At 33.4% G+C, this 22,346-nt stretch overlaps 1 protein-coding gene and 1 pseudogene across 1 annotated transcript in view; both read left to right on the top strand.

Annotated features, from left to right (window-relative positions):
• The window catches only part of Ralyl (RALY RNA binding protein like), a 641,793-nt gene that overhangs the window by 111,941 nt on the left and 507,506 nt on the right, over positions 1-22,346 (top strand). The gene's annotated exons all lie outside the window — the stretch shown is intronic.
• On the top strand, positions 12,814-13,215 carry LOC125360836 (annotated as a pseudogene).

Below are 22,346 nucleotides of genomic sequence, written 5' to 3'. Positions count from 1 at the left end.
AGTGAAATGAACATATGAAAAGCATAATATTTGTATGTGGTGGTAGCACTGTTGTTGGCAGTGGTGATAGTGGGAAGCTTAGTTCAAGAAGCCACTGGAAAACATTACTGTCTTAATAAGTTATAAAACTAAAGCCATTATAGTATAGTTTTCAGGATTCTGATTTACTATATCATTATTTTGCTTTGAATTTAATTTGAGTATTCTTAAAGATATAACAACAAAGAGAGAAATACAAATGATCTCTTGGTTACTTTCCATGGCCCAGCCGTGTGTTTTGCATATCTTGAACTCCCCACAGTCAGTACACCGTGCTTGGAAATTGCGTTACTCAGTTGTAGGACATATAGTGAAGAAAGAAAAAAATAGCATTTTGGTCCTCTAAAATAAAATTCAATGTACAAATTTTCTTAGAACTTCTTTTTCTGCTATTAAAATGTTTTCTTCATTCTCAGTCAGCGTATTAATAAAGTTTATGCTGACAGCAGGGCAGCCTATTCCTTTGGTGTTGATATTTTTGTATAATCCAGAAATTTTAAATCTGTAAGGTATAGAAAGCCAGCACAAATGAGCACAGAAAAAACTGTGACTTTTATCAAAAGATATTTATATTGCAGAAGGGACTATTTAAACCAGAACTACAGAAATTGTAGAAGTTTACCGAGATTCCTTGTTATCTTATGGCATACCTCAGAGCTCTACCCCCACAGTAAAACCATTCCTAGAACTTTGATTCTGTTTCCATCAACATTGACTGACTATAGCTAGGTCCGGTGTTTTGTTTGGACCAATCAGCTACAACCTAGAAGGTGGGATAATATACAAACATAGTATGAAGGATCAGCTTGTTTTGGCCTCTCAGCTTAAATTTTTATATACTTTTATTGTCAAGGTGATGTACAGAGGGGTTAGAGTTATATGCATAAGGGAGTGAGTACACTCAGCTTATTCTTAAATTTTGATCTGAGTTCTCCAAGCCCACACTGGAACACACACCACAGAAGAAACATCTCTCAAAGCAAGTAAGGGAGCTAGGAAAGTTCAGGGGGAAAAAAATACCATAACTATCTTGAAACCGATTTGAGAACATAAACGTATCTGAAAACATATTCTGCTCTTTGTTGAGAATTGTGTGCATACTTATTAAATCCAGTAAAAGTTGCTAAGATCTTTTCCCCTTACTGTATTTGGAAGTGTCAAAAAGATACGTTCTGGAATACTAGTTTTCAATTCTACCCTTAAATTCATAAGTCGCTCAAACTTTCAAATGTTGTACCAACTTTTCTAAACTGAACATTAAACTGAACATTCATTTCTTTCTCAAGGACATAGCCTTGAATAAGGCTTGAGAAATCCTATCCAGTCATTTCCTGTAAATTCTTTATAAGTTCTTTGCAGATATCATGGAAGAAATGGTTTAGCCAGGAGTCAGTGCCTTTGAGACAGTCTATGAATTTTTGGTTTTATAGGTAAAAATTAAGTTTACTTGTATAGAATATTTTAAAAGATGATATTATTTAACTTTTGGTATAGTAAACTATACTTAGTGTAATGTAAAATTAATGTTTCTTTTTATCATTATGGTTTTGTTCTTATAACAAGATTCTGCCACTGCTAGCTATACATACCATTTGAAGTAAACTAATTAAAATCATTAATATGCACCTCTTGGTGGAGTAGCCTATACTTAATGATACAGAAAAAATCATATTGCCTCCACTATTATGCTTCTGTTCTGAAAACAAGATAATTTTGCTTTTTCAATCTATACATGTAGTTTTATATGTAGCATAATCTTAGAAATCTAAAGAGCCCATTGGTAATAAATTGTTGTTTTTGCTCTTTGTTAATAATGCATGGTGCTGTAGAATGGAGATGAGCTTTAGAGGCAGGATTGAGTCCCAGCTCTGCCACTTATTAGATAATATGACAATAGACATGAGTCACATGTCTTTGAACCTCACATTACCATTTACTGAATTCCCCTATTGGCAAGGTAAAATGCTATAGTAACTTTGTGGGACATAATGAGGCATAGTAAATGTGGTTTCCCTTCTCTGTCCTCCCTGAAACACATTTATACTTTACGTTCTGTATTTCGCAAAGCACTTTCTTTTAACTTATGTCTTTTGAACCCCACAGTATCTTTCAGTGGTAAAGAAACCTGTTATCTCCAGTTTGCACCTAAGCAAAGAGAAAAGCAAAAAAGGAAATGGTAGATTTTCAGATGCTGTGGGCAAGTTCATTAAAAGAATTCAGAACTAGGCCTGCTATAGTTATCCTAGTAACTCAATCTTTGTGTCCTTATCAAGGCTGTATGAAAAGGATTTGAGAAGAACCTCTGAGGACAAAGGGAAGATGAATACTAAATGAGGTAGTATATTTAAAAGTTTAAGTTGTGCAAAATTGAGGCTTGTTCTGGACAGCCTTTACAGACATGAGGAGTGGTGTGATGAGGGGAAAAGAAAACAAAAGTATGTCACATGTATTCTTTACTGAGAATTTTAAGTAGGTAGCTATGGTTGAAGGATTTCAACTTAATTGGACATGTCTATCACCATTATTCTGTCTTTATGTTGGGTTAATTTGGAAAAAATAACATTTCCTTCAATACATTTTAAAAAACAGAATAAGAAAAGCCAGGTTTGCCAGAGGTACAGAGTTCAATGTTCACATCTGCACTTTTTTATATATCTTTGCTCTCTTCTATTTATTCCTTCAGTATTTGTATAGCATTTAGTATGCTTCATATACTTCTCCAACTTCTGATGACTCATTAGTCAAAAATACAGGTTTTTTTAAAATCTCTATACTAAATTACATCCCAAATGAGGAAAAAATATTAAAATTATGCAGTGCTTATGCAATAGAGAAAATAATGTTCATCGCTTGGTGTTACCAGTCCCTTAAAACAACACAGATTTAGTATTAACATTTCTAGGGATCAGAAATATAAAATGAAGCATCAGTAAAACGGTTCTCTTTCTAGTTGTCTTGGTACCATGATCCTCAGATCTCAGCCTTCTGGGTAGCTAGGATTACAGGTGTGCATCACTGGCACCAGCCACAACAGGATCATTAATTAAAGAATTGACCTTAGACCCACAAATTGTTTCAGTGATGAAAAATAATCTATAATTTAAAGCATAGTTAATTGTATATAGCATTTGCAGTTCAACTCATCTCTTTCAGATTTGTTTTTGCACCACTTGATTTGCCTAATCTTACATAAAGAGGAGACCTAAGGAAGATAGTAGTAAGTCTGTGGAGTTTAGAAATTTATTGGAGGCACAGACTTGAAGAATATGACATAACATAATTCTCATGATCAGTGATAAAGCAAAAATTCAGTGGTGACTACATATTCTAATGAAATAATAAAATTTGCTAGTCTTTTTCTTAAATAGAACAGTTGGAAAGTTTAATTTCAGTACAGGAAGTTTAAAAAATCAACTGGAATAGGACATAGACTGTAACACATTGATTGTTTGCATTCAGCTTGTCATGACTGTCTTTAGTTGCATTTACAGTGATTTTCCCTTGTAGTTCCAGATAGTTTTTCTTTTACAATTTCACAACAAACTAAAATAGATACAACTGCATTTACACATGGAGATTTACAGTCAAACTTTCATTCCCAAGATGCATGCAACTTTCCAACATGTCAGCCCAGATAAATGCACTTCTGTATGAACTCAAAAATACACTTTATTCCTAAACCCAATTGTGGGTTCTAGCTGGTTGATCTTCCTGCCAGCCCGAACTACACTGTCATGAGTCTCTCCTGACACATTATACACCGTGCCATCTTAAGTCTGCCTGCATGTCTCCCTTGGGTCTCAGATCACCTTGACGTTAGTCTTTATATACCAGGAGGAGTTGATCTCTCCATAACAGTAATTTTGTTGTGAAGGCTAATGAAAATATAAAATAGGTAACAGTACTAGACAAGGTAGACTTTAAAGAATTATTCCAGTAAAATAATGAATTATGATTAAAAAATATTGCAATGAGAAGCAATCTCATTCAATAATAGACCATTTTTCTTTATGTCAGATTACTAGGTGTGAAAATATCTTATTTAGTACTACTGTTTTCTTTCAATTTCCCATTATGTTATGGGTTAGTTATTCTCAGAAAGTCAAGCAGCAATGCAGAAAATTGTTCTGTTTGAATGAATGTTTCTTTTGCTTCTAAAATCATCTGCGTTTCAACAGGAGAGAAATACATTATTTTAGGCTATATAAATTTCATTTTTATTCTCCAATAATAGGGGCATTAGTGTTTTGTTAAACAAACCAGTGCATTTCCAGTAGGTAATGTAATGCTTTGATTCCGAAATAAAACATTTAAAAGTACTTAAGAACCAGTTATGAAGCATTCAATGCAAAGGATTCATAAACCATTCACAACACTCTGTCAGGTTTGGCATCCTCTTGAGGTTTTACATTAAATGATCTCATGAAGTCATTAGAGAGAAAGAGATCCAGGTCAAAATTCATTTAGCAGAGACCCTACAGACATCCAGTAATGACAAAATATAGTTAGGGCCAACCTCTGTCTTCCTAACTAGTATTTTCCCCATTAACTTAAAGTATATACTCTGAATTATATTAATTACAGTGAATGATGTATTAATTTAGAAACCCCAAATTAATGTCATTGATAATGTGCTGCGCATATTCAACACAAGGTCTGCTTGGGTGTCTGTATTTTCAATATAACATTTTAGAGAATTCCATTTCTCTGTGAAGAAATTTGAATTACAAGGAAGGGAAATCAAAGGACAGGGAAACAGAACTAAAATGAAAAAATAGAGCTGTGCATGATGCTGGAAAGCCAAGTCCTAGTAAAATTATTACTTTTTTCCATTTACAGTTACAAAACCCTCTTACCTACATGAAAATCTCTTACTTTATTAATTCCCAACATGGTTCTATCTGATACCTATAATGCCTAGCAACTTTCACCAAACCTTTATTGACCTATAACTATAGTCCTACATTTCAAATCTACAACTGAACATATTTAGTAGAATTCAAGAAGAATTAAGTACATCTTCTCAAGACTGGAAAACTTGTCTTGCAATTTGAGGGTTACTATTAACAATGATGTATTGGACAGTAATTGTTAGATAATTGTTATTAAGATCTGCATGCACTCTTATTTTCTAATCTAGTTTGCCTTAGCAAAAACATATTACTGGGAAGATAATGAAAAAAGACCATAAAAATAAAGCATAAAGTGTGATCTAGATTTTTAAATCTGTTTTGGAGTATGTAAAAAGCTGACCATAGGGATTATAATTCTCAGTGAGACTATTGCTGAGAAGATGACATTTGATGAATATTTGATGAATGTAAAATAATGAGTTATATTAATGTCTTGGGAAGGCGATTGTAATCTCAAGTCATAGCAAATGAGAAGTTCTGGAGTAAAAGTGTATCTCACATGATGGGTAAGGAGGTGAGGGGTTAAGTAATAAGGTGTTAGCAAAGGTGAACTACTACAGTAAATGAAGTCAGAATTGTAGATAATTTCTGGTCATATTAAGTATTTTGCCTTATACTGTAAGGAAATGCAAGCCATTGGGAAGATTTGAGTTGGTTCTATCTATATTTTTAGAGCACCTCATTGTTGATGGAAACAGTAGAAAGACTGCCAAAAGGGCAGTAATAACATAAACTAAGAGAACTTAATGATAGCTTAGATCTGAGTGTAACAGTGGATGGTGACTAATGATCAATTTCTAGATACACATTTAACAGTTGAACAGGTAAGATTTGCTGATGATTGAATTAATTGTGTGCGACAGAGTAAAATCAAGGAAAAACAGACTGTTTTGAACATACATAAAAATAGCATTGAAGTACTTACTACAGGCTACCCACATCTGTGTGTTTTGCTCTGTCAGTGTTTGGTTAGGAACAAACAGAAACAAAGTTTAGTGACAGCTACATGTAACCAAGTTAATGTTTGTCCTGTGAATACAGTGATGAAAGTGGAGTACCAAGTAATTGAGTATGTAAAATGATATCATTGTAATTGCTCAGTTTCACTTACATAGGCAAAAAGGGTTGACGTCATGTGGTGGGTATTGAGGAAAGAAAGCAGGGATGAGGTTATGGGAGAAGAAAAATCAAATAGAAGTCAATCTAGTGTGCCCTTGGAAATAAAGTCCCGGATGTGCAGAAAAAGAGAGAACTACTGACATAAAGCAGTACTACTGCACATCTGGACATCAACACTCAGACCACAGCAAAGACATTAGTATTTTAAAATAATCTCCATGTAGATTCATTGTACATCCATGTTAGAGAGCCATTGTACTACAGAACTTCTTCATCCTATTATATTCAAGTCCTCCAAGGCATCTGTCATGTCATCATTGCTGATTTTATCTTCTACCATTGTTATCTGTTCAAATGATGACAGGACTTCATTTTTCAATGGCTTAGCTTGTTTTATAAATAGTTTCAGAATGTCACATTCATCAATTACATGGATTTCTCTCTGTGGAAGACTGTTAATCATGTTGGGCTCCTTTTTGCATTTTAGTTGCACAATGCTCTATTGCATTATATTGCCCTGTTTGAAGCACAATTAGATAACAAATACGCGAACTTCCCTCGAAATAATAGGAAAAGATATAGAATAGTTTTGCTTTACAATGTGTCGGTCTACATAAAATTTTATGTGTGGGAATTTGTAAAAGGAAAATATTTTTCTGCATTGTGTTTGATTTGATTTTCACTGTTTACAATGTAATTTTGAGCATTAGGAATTTAAAAGTTTTATTTTTACTATCATTGAAATTGTATTTTTTGATGCAGTAATATATACCTTTTTATGATATCAAGTTAGAGATTGCACTGGACAAACTTAAAAGGCAAATAAGACTTTATTTAATATTGTTTAAGAAGGGGGGCAAAGTACAATCTAAACTCAACTCCACAGACAAAGGATTGAGATTTAGAAGAACAGATGTTATACCAAAAACTTTACAAAAAGGAAAAATAAATTTCATTTTATCTCTGTAAGGCAACATAGTTTTATAATTTGAGTCCCTCTAGCAAAAATTTACCTATTAGTTTCCCACTGAAATGAGGAGATACAATATTATTGCTCTTAAGCTTTCCAAAAAGATACTTTTTAAATCCTTGAGAAAGACATTTTAGGTTGTACAATGGTAAGGAACTTTTTAGAAGATTTACTTCTCAAAGAACAGAAAAAATACATATTGCTGCAAATTTCCTAAAGACTCCAAGATAAGAGCGATCAAAGCCTCCAGTCAGGAAAATGGATGGATGTAGTTTAGTCAAACTAAAGAGAATACTAAGGCCACTTTGGTGAATATACATTTCTCATTTCTTTAAGGGAAGTTTTAATATGCTCTGAATAACTGGATAATGTTTTTAAAAAACAGTTGATCTATATTGGAATAAGGCCTTCGGAATTTTTAAAAACTTTAATCTGGCAAGCAGGCTACTCTGAAAGTTGTCTCTTTATTGTGTATATGTTTAAAAATGATTATTTTTATATTTTCTTTTTATTTGAGCCAATTTATAAGAATAGACTATTACAACCCACTTATCAATAAGATCAACCCCCGGTCTACATTTATTTTTCTCTAACTGGAAAAGAAGGAGGTAGAATACCTTCAATTGGTAGCTCTTTTTGAGATTGGCTGTAGGGCATAATTAATTTTCTCTGCTTTGTCCTGCATTAGAAGCTGGAGAAAAACAGAAAAGCTGATCTCACAACCCATTAAGGAATGATTGCTGCTGACAATGATTATTGGCAATATTGATATTTTTCTTGGGGAGAGCAAAAGATAGTAGACTCCAAATAGCTATAAAGGGAGAACTTTGTTCCTTAAGTGTATGTATAACAAGTATATGCTCTTGTCCGTTGTATGCATCTTTCAAATAACTTTAGGATATGTATCAACAAAGTCATAACTTGGCATCTACTGGCTGGGCATAGAAATTTCTTGCAGAAGTAGTAATTATCCAAGGCATGGAAAATTCCCTAATAATAAACTCAGATGTAGGAATAGAGAACTACAAGTTTCCCAAGCAAAGAAAGTATCTTAGTGAGCAGTGTTTTTAGATCAAACACAAGTATTTCAGAGCATATCCTAAGCTGGTACGTCTTACCCTGTTCACTGTATTCATCTTTTCTTTCCCTGAAGATCCCCCAGGTTCCTTATGTTCATTATCTCATCCACTTACAAGAGCTGTGCAGGTAAAGATGTGGTATGATGAGTCATTTTTTAAAAAAAGGTCTGTATTATGTATTCCTTAGGGCAGCAGATATCTTTCTTCATGTGTTTATTTGACTGAATGACATCACTAAAATATCATGAAGGAAAAATTAAAGCTGTGCCACAGTTACTTGGTTTTGTACAAGACTGGACAATTGGTTGTTTTTCTTGTTCAACAAAGGTCAATTAGTTAATGAATAAATGGATGTCAGTAGGGATAACCATGTAGTACTACAGGATTAAATTAATATACACTTTGATTTATTCCCTAAGCAATTTGTATGTGAAAGAGGGCTGAATTAAAGCCTTAACTTTTACAGATCACTGACCTGGTCATGGAAGAAATTTACAGACTAGAAGTCTTGTGTATTTTAAGATTAGAGTTAACAGTATGCAGGTATTTCCTAATTAGTACTGTAGTGTGAGACTATAAAAATAACTGCAAGCTGAAACCATCCAAAATAATTATTATAATCAATGAGGAGAAATCAGGATTGCTCTGTAACCTTAAAATTTTTAACAGTAGAATAAATGTACTTTATATAATAAATCAATTTGGAAATTAAAATAGTGTGACACATTTATTTGGTACATTGTAATTTAAAATAAAATATTGAGACACTAGGTTTTTATGGGGACACTAATTTCTTTGAAAACCACTCACGATTCCTCAAGCATCAAATCTCCTATTCTAAGTATTGATGGACTTTTATATTTTTCTAAATTTTTGAATTAGATTCCAGTACTTTATAATCATAGCTTCTATAAGTCAATATCACTTTTTTATGATTCTCACTCATCTGGAGGATCATTATGTGGCTTACCACATGACCATCGTAATATCTTTCCATAGGGTCACTGTTGTTGAGTTTCTTTAGGTAAAAATGTAGTCTCCTGAATGACCAAAGCCTTCACATAGTCTGGGTCAGCAGTTTCTTGTAGGTTTCCCCTTAATGTAATGGACCATACTTTCAGTATGGTCATCTTTCGTTTTCTTTGAGCTCCTTTCTCTCTAGGGAAAAATCCCCCCACTTTTACTCAATTGTTTTAAATAAAATGTCTCATAATTTTATCACTAAAAGACAAACAAAAATACAGCTATGCGTTTTATCATCTACAGGTGAATAGGAAAGGAAATAGTATGAAGAGCCATCAATAGGTATATGAATAGTTACACATTATGCATATCTGCTTTTTATGGAACAGATTTTACTGCAACGTATTTTATGTGCCTTTTGTAATTACTCTTGGAAATACAGTGATGAGATTTGAAATTTAGTGGTCCTGAGAACTGTCATTAAGTTTCCCATAGTCACTTGATTTTTTGCATTTTAGAACCATGCAATTCCAGACTATCTACTATGTTAAAAGAGGTTCATATGTCCATTTCTTATATTCTCTGATGTTATTGGAGGAAATAAATGTCATTATATAAGATCTTGGTCTCATTAAAGATATATTAATTAATAACACCAAGTTCATATTGTAGTATCCTTTTATTTTATAGGAAAGAGGATCGTGGAGAACAGAGAGTTTAATAGAGACATGTAGGGATCATCAATTTGATGAGGAAACAGAAAATCAAGGAAATCTGCTGTAATAAGGAAAAAGGCCCTGGTACAGACTCTAAAAAAATTAGAACTTTATATATGCACATATGTAAATATAACTAAGCTTTGTATATAATTACCATGTATGCATAATTAATTATAAATTAAATAATAAGAACAGTATAAGTATCATAGTTACATATATACATATATGAGTGTGTATGCACATGTAAGTATACATGCATATTTATGAAGAAAGACAATTCTATTTTATCTCAAGTTAAGAAGAATTCAGATTATTAAAAAATTGATGAAGTCCTCTTTAACTAAGACAGTGAAAATAATGATGTTCCATATGCCGCAGAGATCATAAATGTGAATTCATAGGTTGTTTTACGGCTAAGGCAAGATAAAAAATAAAACTTAATTTTTGCTTTAATTTATATAATGATATGCCTACTTGGATTATTGCAAGTGGCAAGGTTTATAGCAGACAAACCACATTTTTTCATGGAAACATTCATCATGTGACTTTATAAGATAACCAGAGTCCCAAAATGGAAGCCTTGATATTTTTAATTTAAAAATCATAGCCTTCATTTTTATTTTAAAAGGCAGGGGTTGGGTAACAGAATTTAAGCAAATTCTGTACTCTCATTGAAAAATAAAATACTCAATTAAATACATAATATGCACAAAACTTTATGTATATACCTAAGCATTAGAAGTATTGTCTACTGCAACTCTGATAGGTAGTGTTTTTGCTATCTTTATCATAGATTACCCTACAACAATGAAACTTAAGAAATGTAGACTGATTTGCACTTTCACTGAATGCATGATTTTCTCTTTAAGATCATTCTCTTTAAGGAATATTTGCATATTTTATTTTAGAGAGAGCTTCATATTGTATCTGATGTAGTGATTATTGAAAAGTTCGTCCTTTTCTTGAGCCAATCACTGATAATTTCACTCTTGGATCTTTGCTCTTTCTTCCAGATAATAAGTACTGAGCATCTTGCTGAATAGGACAGTTTATGTTAGAGAACTCTCTTGCTTAGTTTTTTTTTTTGTTTGTTTGTTTGTTTTAATATGACCTCTTCAGATTTCTGAAAACTTCACTGGGTTCTTAGTTTCATTCTTTATACTATCTACCAGAGGAGAGTTTATTAATGTTTTGATCATCTTGATTGCTTTTGTGCTGTTTAGCAAGGAAAATTTTGGAATATGGAATATTGACTTCATCCTTGGTCAATGGAAAGTTATTTGAGGTTTCTATATAATCAAAAATACTTACAAGGGCTGGGGATATGGCCTAGTGGCAAGAGTGGCTGCCTCATATACATGAGGCCCTGGGTTCGATTCCCCAGCACCACATATACCGAAAATGGCCAGAAGTGGCACTGTGGCTCAAGTGGCAGAGTGCTAGCCTTGAGCAAAAAGAAGCCAGGGACAGTGCTCAGGCCCTGAGTCCAAGGCCCAGGACTGGCCAAAAAAAAAAAAAAAACTTACAAAAGCATTTGGTATAAACCAACTGTACAACTCATGGGGGGGGGGAGGAAATTGGGGAAGGGGAAATATGAGGGAGTTGGTAACAAGTTGGGTAAGGAAAGTACTTGCCTTACATATGAAACTGTAACTCCTCTGTACTTCACTTTCACAATAAAAAAGAAAAACAAATTCTTGTTAAGTAGATTTGTGCTTTAGTGAAGACGATTGTTCAAGATTGTAGAATAAAAGTTGGGGTTGGAAGTGACACTAGGAATTTGAAAGGGTTTATGAACTAAATTTGAAAGTCTTTAGATATCTTTGTGCCAGTGGGCATATATAAAGAACTGGAGTAGAAAAATATGACATGGATGGGCAGGAGCTTTCATTAGACCTCAGAATAATCTTCAAAAAAAGAGATGCTAAGTCCTAAATTTATAAGTATGGGATTCATCAAGCAAGAGAGTTTTACTATTAATACTAATTTCATTTTTACCAACATGAGATCAGAGCAAGGAAAACTGTCACTTGTCATAAATTAATTTTTCTGTGTATGTGGCTATTTCACTATACTATGTTCTGACTAGAGGCTGAGGGTCTAAAACACTACGTGTACGTATTCATATATAGCTCATCATCTGTAACATTTTACAGCTGAGATAAATATGTTAATAAATACTAAATAATAAAATAATGTTGTTATTTATATCATGTATTCAAATTGGTTGGATTAATTCAGTGTCCTCACTGTGGGTTAAACATTAGAAATAAAGAACCACATTATAAATAGTACAAAAACATTTCCAGATAACATTTAATAGCTTTACAAGCATGTCTTTAATGAACTTTAAAGTATAGCATCCAATGTAATTGCTGACAACTGTGTGCTTGTACATTTGGGATCACACATACTTATCAGAGGTACTATTGACTTATACTGGTTCTGTTTATTGATTACTTAATTAGTTCTCTAAGATAGCTAATCAAAGAGAGATGTAGGTATTTAGAAGTCTTTCATTAAGCCATGCAAAGAAATTTAAAACAAAAATGTGTGACCTGAAAGTAAAGCTGGAGGATAGGCAAAGCCCTTGGAGATGAAATAGTGGATGTTTAATTATATTCCATTTTATTTTCCATAATAACAATATTCTATTATTGATCCATTGTCTATATAATGATACACTTATGCCAACAGCAATACATACATGGGAATTTCCATTTTCATCTTTACACAAATAAATTCGCATTTTATAATCTCTCTACATTAAATACATTTGAGTTCTGATCCATTCTGTTTCATTAGGAATCTGCTGATAAAATATAAAATCCATCACACTTCTCCATGTTTAAGAGCAAATTTTTCATTTCTATGCGGATATGTACTAGTGTCCATTATTAGTGAAATCCTTTGCCATTTCTTTAGCTTCAGTCATCTTTTCTTTTATTGTCAAAGTGAAGTACAGAGGGGTTACAGTTTTATAAGAAAGGGAGGGAGGTGGCCTCCGCGGTAGCAATTTGCAGTTATGGGTAAGATACGGGATCTTCGCGGCAAGAAGAAGGAGCAGCTGCTGAAACAGCTGGAAGACCTGAAGGTGGGGCTGTCCCAGCTGCGCGTTGCCAAAGTGACTGGTGGCGCGGCGTCTAAACTCTCCAAAATCCGAGTTGTCCGTAAATCCATCGCCCGTGTTTCACAGTCATTAACCAGACTCAGAAAGAAAACCTAAGGAAATTCTACAAGGGCAAGAAGTACAAAGCCCCTGGACCTGCGGCCTAAGAAGCTGGACCTGCGGCCTAAGAAGACTCGAGCACTGCGCCAGCGGCTCACCAAGCATGAGGAAAAGCTGAAGAGGAAGAAGCAGCAGCGGAAGGAACAGCTGTACCCTCTGCGCAAGTACGCCGTCAAGGCCTAAGCGGCGCCACTACAATAAAATGAAAACCTGTGGGTGGGGGGGGGGGGAGGGAGGGAGTACATTTCTTATATAACTTGTTACCTTGTTCTTATATAACTTGTTACCTCCTCCTTCATTTTCCCCCACTTCTCCTCCCCTTTCATTCTCCGCTAGAACTATGCTAGACTTGTACTAATTATTCCCTAAGAGGGAAAAGATAGAGTCCATGTTTCTTTGGTTCTGGCTCACTTCACTTAGTATGATCTTTTCCAAGTTCTTCCGTTTACTTATGAATGGATTACAGTGGAATTCTGTAAGGCCTTCAAAACAGAACTCACACCAATATTCCTGAAATTCTTCAACAAAATTGAAAGTGAAAGTTTGCTACCAAACACATTCTAGGATGCCAGTATAACCCTTATCCGAAAACCAGATAGGGACTCATCAAAGAAAGAGAACTTTGGACCCATTTCCTTGATGTACATCGATGCAAAGCTTCTCAACAAAATTCTGGCCAATCGAATTCAGCAAGTCATCAAAAAAAAAATCGTTCACTATGATCAAACTGGATTCATTCCAGGGATGCAAAGCTAGGTCAATATACTCCCGTCGATTAGCGTAATTCACCATAGCAATAGGAACAAAGTCAAGAAGCACATGATTATTTCCTTAGAGGTGGAAAAAGCATTTGATAAAGTCCAGCACCCATTTATGATAAAAGCTTTGAAGAAACGAGGATTCCAGGGAACATTCCTGAATATAATAAAGGCTGTCTATGACAAACCCACAGCAATCACTATACTTAATGGCAAAAGTTAAAGTCATTTCCTTTAAAATCAGGAACAAGACAAAGATGTCTTCTCTCTCCAGTCAATCCTCTTCAATATAGTACTAGAATTCTTAGTCAGAGCAGCAAGGCAAGAGGTAGATATAAAGGGGATCGAAATAGGAAAAGATGAAGTTAAACTCACTCTTTGTAGATGACATGGTCCTGAATCTTCAATCATCTTTAAAAACACATTTTTCTTGCCTTTTAAAAACTAATTTGAAACCAGTAGTATTTTTACAGACCTTATTCTGTGCTGGATTAAAAATGCTATTAAAGATGCTATTAAACATTATCTACCTTTTTCTTTGTAATGTGAAACTGCTTAAAGCCTGGAAATTGAACCCAGGACTTCATGATTACTGAACGCATACTGTACCACTGAGTTCAACTTACTGTCACCATACCCTCTTTTCAAGGATAACTACATTCACATATTCTTTTAGATTCTGCCCTTTTTTATTAGAGGATTAACTTCTTGTTTTTAGTTTATTTTTATTGTCAAGCTGACATACAGAGGTGTTCCAGTTACATACATAAGGTATTGAGTACATTTCTTGTCCAACTTGTTACCTCCTCCCTCATTTTTTCCCACTTTCCCACCTCTCCAACTCCCCTCCCCTCCAGTTGTACAGATAGTTTACAATATACTGTCTTGTAAGTATTGCTATTGCGGTTTTCTTTTCATCCTTTCTCTCACCATTTTCATGTTCCCCTTCCCTTCCCTAATTCAGAGAAATGTATATACAATACCCAGGGTACTAAAATCAAATACAGTAACAACAGGGGCCAAACCATAGGTAAGAAAAATGCAAGAAAAAAGAAATAATTTCACATAGTACATTAAAATAATAGTAACAATGAAAAACTACTTGTTTCCATATATTGAAGTTCATTTCTCTTAGCATCATCTTATATGATCATACGTGCATAGTCATTGTGCTATTGTAATCCTCTGGTAGGACTATCCTAGGCATATACTAATTATTACCAATGAGGGAAAACACAGAATCACATATATTTTTAAAGGAAAAGACACAGGAATTTTGCTCTTACATAGATATACCTGATGACTTATAGTCATGTATTTCTAATACTAAATTTGTTCACACTAAATTAAAATTATATGAGTATGCACTAATAAAAGTCGAACGTTAATATGGGGAAACTGAGATGATCTAAGTTCATGGAGTTAAAAATCCTAAATCTCAAAAACTCTATTTACTGCACTTGACTTATAGTAAACTCACTAAAAGTTTCTGATCTTGGAATTTTTATTTACTGGCAAGAAAAGATTTTATTATAAAGTTGCATTCTTTTTATTAAAAGATATTTTTCATACCCTTTCAGGAAACAAAATTTCAGAGCTCCTGTGTCAAAAATACATCTAATGGAGTGGGAAATTGAGATGAAAAATCTAGAAGACAGCATTATTTTTTTTTGTTTGGGGCTTAAAACCTAGGAGATACATAAACTATTGAGTGAAAAAGAGTCCCATCTATTCATTTATTCATCCTTTCAGCAAAGCATATGACCAATATTTATTAAGCATATAGTATTTTCTCATGTGAAAATTGAATCAGAGAGCTTTTTGTTTCAGGACAAATTTTTTTTCATTTAAAAATTCTTAAAATAGAATAATAAAAGACTCACATAGGGGCTGGGGATATGGCCTAGTGGCGAGAGAGCTTGCCTCGTATACATGAGGCCCTGGGTTCGATTCCCCAGCACCACATATACAGAAAATGGCCAGAAGTGGCGCTGTGGCTCAAGGGGCAGAGTGCTAGCCTTGAGCAAAAAGAAGCCAGGGAAAGTGCTCAGGCCCTGAGTCCAAGGCCCAGGACTGGCCCAAAAAAAAAAAAAAACCACTCACATATACCTCTCACTCTCACTGATTCTTTCCTTTAATCATTCTTCCAGTCATTTAGCTGATATTTATTCAGCAACAGATGCTCATTTGCATAAAATAAGAAACAATATGTTCAGGAATTGGAGGAGATAAAAACAGTACTTTAGAAATATGAAAAAGCTGAACTTTAATGAAAAGAATATTTAAAAGTGTTCTTAGAGAAAATATTTTATGGATCTTATGATGTGAAGTATGAAGGAAAGGAATTAAAATTGCAAATAAAATAAGAAAGTGAAAAACAAAAAACACAAGCACCTCTCAACTTTCTTGAATTGTATACATTGTTTATTTATAGATAATATAGGATATAATTCAGCTAAGAGTATATCATCTCTCTTATATTTATTTTAAAATGTATATTTCTTCTTCTGGACACATGCTTTGTATAGCATCAATGACGAAAAGATACAACGCTGGCTGGTAATTCAGTACTCTGGATATAAATTATTCAGAGATTAAATTGTTTTCTTCACCATGGGGTGATTTGGATTATGACACTGAAGTTAATGTGAAATAGTAATGTGAAATTAAAGAAAGCATTCTGTAGGCAGTTGGGAGAAGAAAACAGAACACAAAATTACCCCCAAGCAATATAGAACAAAATAAGATTGCAATATATTTTAATATATGCCATATTAAATGCAATATATATTATGTATTTTTCTTATCTAAATAAATAGCTCCTCTATACATAAATTGGAAAGAAAATGATGAAAACTGCTGGCTAACCGTACACAGCAAATAAACTGCTCTTTATCTTATAAAGTAGTTTAAAAGTTACTGTCTACTGTGTTGTTTTGCACAGATAAGTATTATTTGAGTACCTGGAAAGCAAGTTCACAACAATTATTTTAGCTATATATCAAAGGAATACTTACAAGTAGATTCCTAAATGAGTAAGAATATTGATGATGTTTATTTTCTATAAGTTATAATAGAGGAACACTGGGGAAAAATTATGTTCTTCAATAAGTCAAGAGTTACATAAGTTATGTTCATACAAACAATACATCTACAAATATTTCAATGAATCTTGATACATTTTTGCATATGTGGAAGAACAGGAATTAAATATGTTTCTCAGTATTATGGACTAATTAGCAACTCTCAAAGAACTGACAAGTCTAGATACTGATGGACAATAACCTCCTTGTACATTAACTGAAATGCCAACAACCTATTTATTTTAATTTTATACTATGTGCAGAAACTATTTGTATGAAAGTCATACAAAAAAAGCATTACATGCTTGATGGATATGAGAAAATATGTACCTTGATCCACATAAAAAACCTATGGAATATGCAGCATTGAGGACAATTCTAGGTCTGGGAAATTGCATGTTAAGAGAATTTTCATTGGATTCCTCTTTGTATATATAGGTACAGGCATATAAACCTGTATAGGTTTTCATATATGCTTATAATTTGGTTGTTTTTATTATTATTATCTTTCAGTAGTATGTAAAGGGATCTCAATTCAATATGTCAGTTTATGTGTATTCCTTCGAACAAACAATTTACAGCTTCACTAAATGAATACCAGAAAGCTAGAACATGTTTTCAGGGATGTGTTCAATGATGGGTAGGTTTGGGAGAGGTGGGGAAAGGATACTCATTCTGATATGTTGAATTTAAAACCCTTTGTACATCTACTTAAAAATAATTTTAAAATTTACAAAGGAAAATAAGTCAACAGAGGCTTCAAGGAATATTTTTGGTACATTTTGAATTTTCAACTTGTGAAAATATTCAATTCCAGAAGAATGTACCCAATGATCAAAATTAGAAAAGCTGCTGAAATTCTTATTAAATTCAAACAAGTAAAACATCTCTAAGAATTATATTTTATTTTTAAAAGATTCAGCATACTATTGTACTGAACTTTTAAAAATAAAAAAGAATTTGAGTCTTTATAAAGTTGCTGTTTTTTAAAATACAGTGGGCATAAAACACAATTTCTACATAAGGCTAAATATAGCCATATGTGGAAGGTGACTTAGCTTTATATAGAAACACACTTAAAAATCAGAGGGAAATCTTCCATTTATGGTCAGTTCTGAATCTTTTATCTAAGTGATTTAATCCAAATCTTTAACCTAGTCATTTCTACTATTTTTTTGAAAAGAATCTTCAATCAAGAAAAGAAGTATTAAAATTGTATTAAATATCATCTTGTAATTTACATTTAATTTCAGTTATAAGATTCTTTTTTATTTTATTTATTTATTTATTTATTTATTGGCCAGTCCTGGGCCTTAAACTCAGAGCCTGAGTTTAAGCCAGGGCTTGTCCCTGGCTTGTTTTTGCTCAAGGCTGGCATAGCATTCTGCCACTTGAGCGACAGCACCACTTCTGGCCATTTTGTATATATATGGTGCTGAGGTATCAAACCCAGGACTTCATATATAGGAGGCAAGCACTCTTGCCACTAGGCCATATTCCTAGTCCCTATAAGATTCTTTGATAATAGTGGTTAATAAAAAGTCCTATTAAAATTTAAACAGAAGGGATGCTATTTATTCAAATTACTTGACTGAAATATAAGAAATCGAATATTTTGCAAAATTATTATTTTTGCTTTGGGAATCTACACGTGTGTTATTACTGATTTGAACAAAAACTGAGCCTTCACTTTCTTGACAGTTTAGAGATAATCTAGGATTATCTGAGATGCTCTTACTGCTCATGATTCTACTAGGAATTAACAGAAACAAACCTACTCTGACTTACCAAAAATAACATCTCTAAATTCTTGTGCTAGTACTTTTACTCTTTAGCATCTCTGCCTAAAGTCTAACTTAGTTGGCTTTTATGCAACTTTATCCATTTCCACAAATCCTGGGTAAGTATTCCTGGTATTCATTTCTCTAATAATATTTAATGCACTTAAAATCACTTATTAGATTTCATTCAAAACTATTTATATAAATTGAAGATAAGAAAGATGGGTTGTTACACTGCCATATTTCTTAAAGAGTTTTATTAATTGACATAAAATGTAGACAAAAATTTAAAAAGGTATTTTCCTTTTCCATGTGCATTTAGTAGGTATGACTAAATCTTACTATTTTCTTCTATTTATATATCTTCTATTTAGCAGATTAACCTGTTAATCTGTTAAAATAATGTTTTCCTAGTGTGTCTTTTTTTTTGCTTCTGCAAATTGAACTGTTTATCCTCAGTAGCTCTCAAAACTGAAAATTTGAAGGCTAATTTCTTAACATCAAAAGCCTTTGTATATTTACTATTCTGGCTAAGAAAAGAATAGATGTAAGGTTGGTGGTGTGTGTGTGTGCCTATTTTAATAGAAAAATAATATACTGAACCTTTTAAAAATAAAACTCAGTATAGAGCTGCTGCTATTTTGTGATCATTTGTGAAGCATGATTCTAGTTATGGATCTGATTAATTTTGAACAGCATACATTAATTAAAATTTAATAACACTTCATTTAATTAGGTTAGGTATTCTCCAAAGCACTCTAAAGCTAGATTTTTATTATTCAGAGAAGCAAATACTCACTTCTTTCTCAACATAATGATCTCATGTTGAAAGGAATTTAGTGAGAACTGCAGGGATAAAGCATATGTAAATCTGTACCAAATACTATTGTGTGACATTCAAGCTGCACATAGTTCTGAGCTTTTAAATTATCTCATCTTTCATAACATAGGAGACAGCTAAGAGATTGAAAATAATGTTCTATCCTACGGGCAAAACAAAGATGAATAAAACAGCCTCTGACCTCAGGGATATTAAATCTCGAAGGATTAAACAAAAGGGGTTTTCTGATCGCACATTAAAATTTCTGAGGTAGATGATTTGCGGTTGTAGTTAGGCGCTCTGGTCACTGAAGGTAGGATTTCGCCATTTCGCTGCCCTTTTACCCTGACCTTGCTTTTCCTTTGCTCACAATGTCAGCATGTCAGTCACACCACAGTTCTATGGTAAGGTCTGATGTTAAAAAAGAGAGGTTAGATGTGTCTCTTTAGCCATCATAGAACTTTCAATAGAAGTAAAATTTCTTCATACAATCATGCCTGTCACAATTAGTCGACAACTATTATTTTTTGACTTATAATACTCAACAAAAGTTTAGATTTGCCCTGTTTGGCCTAATGTAACATTTGGTCCTATAAGGAGAAGCTTTTCATGACTAAAGGGCTGGATAATAAGGAGGGAAGAAGGAGAGGACATCCCTATCTGTTGTATCATTGATCATTTCTGAAGATGAAAGTGCCATGATGAATAAGCTGCACTTTTGTGTCTAGGAAAATGAAGAAGTTGCATGCTTGATAAAGAGTATTAGGTTTTTGTGTAAACTGGATATCACATCTGATTATTTTCTTCCTTGTTTATCAGTTATTGTGGTATTTTTCATATCATGCCCCTCTACTGTCACCTTAGCTTATAATCTTTTTTTGTAGAACTAAACTACATATGCATATCTTAGTCTATTACTTTCCATCTTATCATATGATAGGCTATATTATTTCTGTGGTTTAATATAAAATTCAAATTCTGATAATTTGTTTAAAAAATGACCCAGAACTTCAGTAGGGCCATGCATAGTGATTCATGCCTCCAATCCCAGCTACTTAAAATGCACAAGTAGGAGGGTTGCATTTCAAACTCAGCCTGGGCAAAAGAGTCTCTGTATGAAACAAAGTACTAGAAAAAAGACTGGAGCATGACTCGAGCAGTAAAGTACCTACCAAGAAAACATGAGTTTCTTACTTAAATCCCCAGTACTGTCGAAATTAAACACTAAGAAAATAGCAGATGGCATTAAAACAAAAAATAACCAGGCCCCATGGAACTTCATGGTCGTATGTCCATGAAACTAGGCCCTACTTTGCCATTTGTTCACGATCCATTGCATGTAAGCACTGACACGTATCACATTTAAGAAGACGACTGACTCTTAACACAAGAACAGTACAACTCTGTTTTCCATCTACATCTACACTACATTAGTCCTTTCAGCTCTCCGAATTGTATTCACAATGCTTTTATTCTTCAAGACTCTTATCACAATGCCATTGGACATTTGTATCTTCTGTGGTTTTGGCTTCTTCCCTCCTTCCTTGTTTCTTTGTTCTCATAAAATTTACCACATTCCATTAAAATCTTCACTTATTTTTAAAATAATTTTATTTGTTCTTTTCTATTTATATGGTAACAAGGAATCAATCCCAAGGCCTCATGCATGCTAGGCAAGCACTGTACTACTAAGCCACATGCCTTGCTCCTTCACTGACTTCTTAAATGTAAAAAATGAGCTTGGTAGTTTCAGGGAAGCAAGTGTAGTGATCATGGATAATAATAATGTTTGTGTATATTTCAATTTTATTTTCTCTTCTCTTACTGGCCATTTTGTTGGGAAGATCAAATATACTTATTTGATTATTGAAACTGCTGTGAATTATTTAGGCAGGCATATAGTCACAGATCTAAGCATGTAAAAGATTCTCAAATTTACTCAACAGTATTGAGGTGATGAATGACAACATTGAATGATGATAGTATTGAATAACGGGATTAAAGTGATGAAAACACATCAAGAATAAGATAAATACAATTTTTGTCATAATATTTGCAATATATTTAAACTAATAGGAAAATCTATGATGCTACCATATCAGTCCTGTGATCTACAAAACACTTTGTTTTAGATCAATGACAGATGATTTGTTGATACTTTCTTCCTTATATAGTTATAGTCTTTACTCTTGAGGGATAGAATACCCTGCCAACATGTGTTGGTTTTAGTAGGGACAAATATTCTTCATTCAAGCATGATCATTAACATCATTAGGGAAATTGAAATGTTTAACATCCTTTTGTTCATTGATATTCCATCGCGAGCAATCCTCAGATAAATCTGAAATACACATATGGCTTTCCCAAATGCTGAGTCCCAGCCAACTGCACTGTGACAACAGGCGTTAGAACAGAAGGCGGTAACTTAAGGAAGTTTCATCTCCTTTCTACATTTATAGAATAAATGACTTAGTCTATGTGTATTTAAAATGGAAGACTTAGATTTATTCATAATGCTAAAGCTGTGTAAAGTCAGCTTGAAAGCATTTCTTCGCATTTTATGGTGCTACTGTTCCTGAGTGGTGAACACGTGTGGCAAATTTTAGCTAAGAAAAATGTTTGACTTTAGATTCATCTTTGATTTGAAGGTAGTTTTAGTGCATCAACTGAAAAAAATCTAAACTGCATTTATACTGTCATAAGTGAGCAGTTATATAACATTCTTGTGAGGAGACATAATGGTGGTTGTTGATTTTCCATTGTTGTGATAGCAAGGCAGAAAAAATATTCCTTAATTTCTCATTAAGGTTATTGCAGGCATGAACTGACATGCATAGGAATGCTTTACTGATTGGGTCATTTTTCTCATTGCC

This window comes from Perognathus longimembris, chromosome 12 (assembly GCF_023159225.1).
Source record: "Perognathus longimembris pacificus isolate PPM17 chromosome 12, ASM2315922v1, whole genome shotgun sequence".
Taxonomy (NCBI): Eukaryota; Metazoa; Chordata; class Mammalia; order Rodentia; family Heteromyidae; genus Perognathus; species Perognathus longimembris.
Note: the sequence above shows the minus strand (reverse complement) of the source record. Positions and strands in the feature narration are given on the sequence as shown.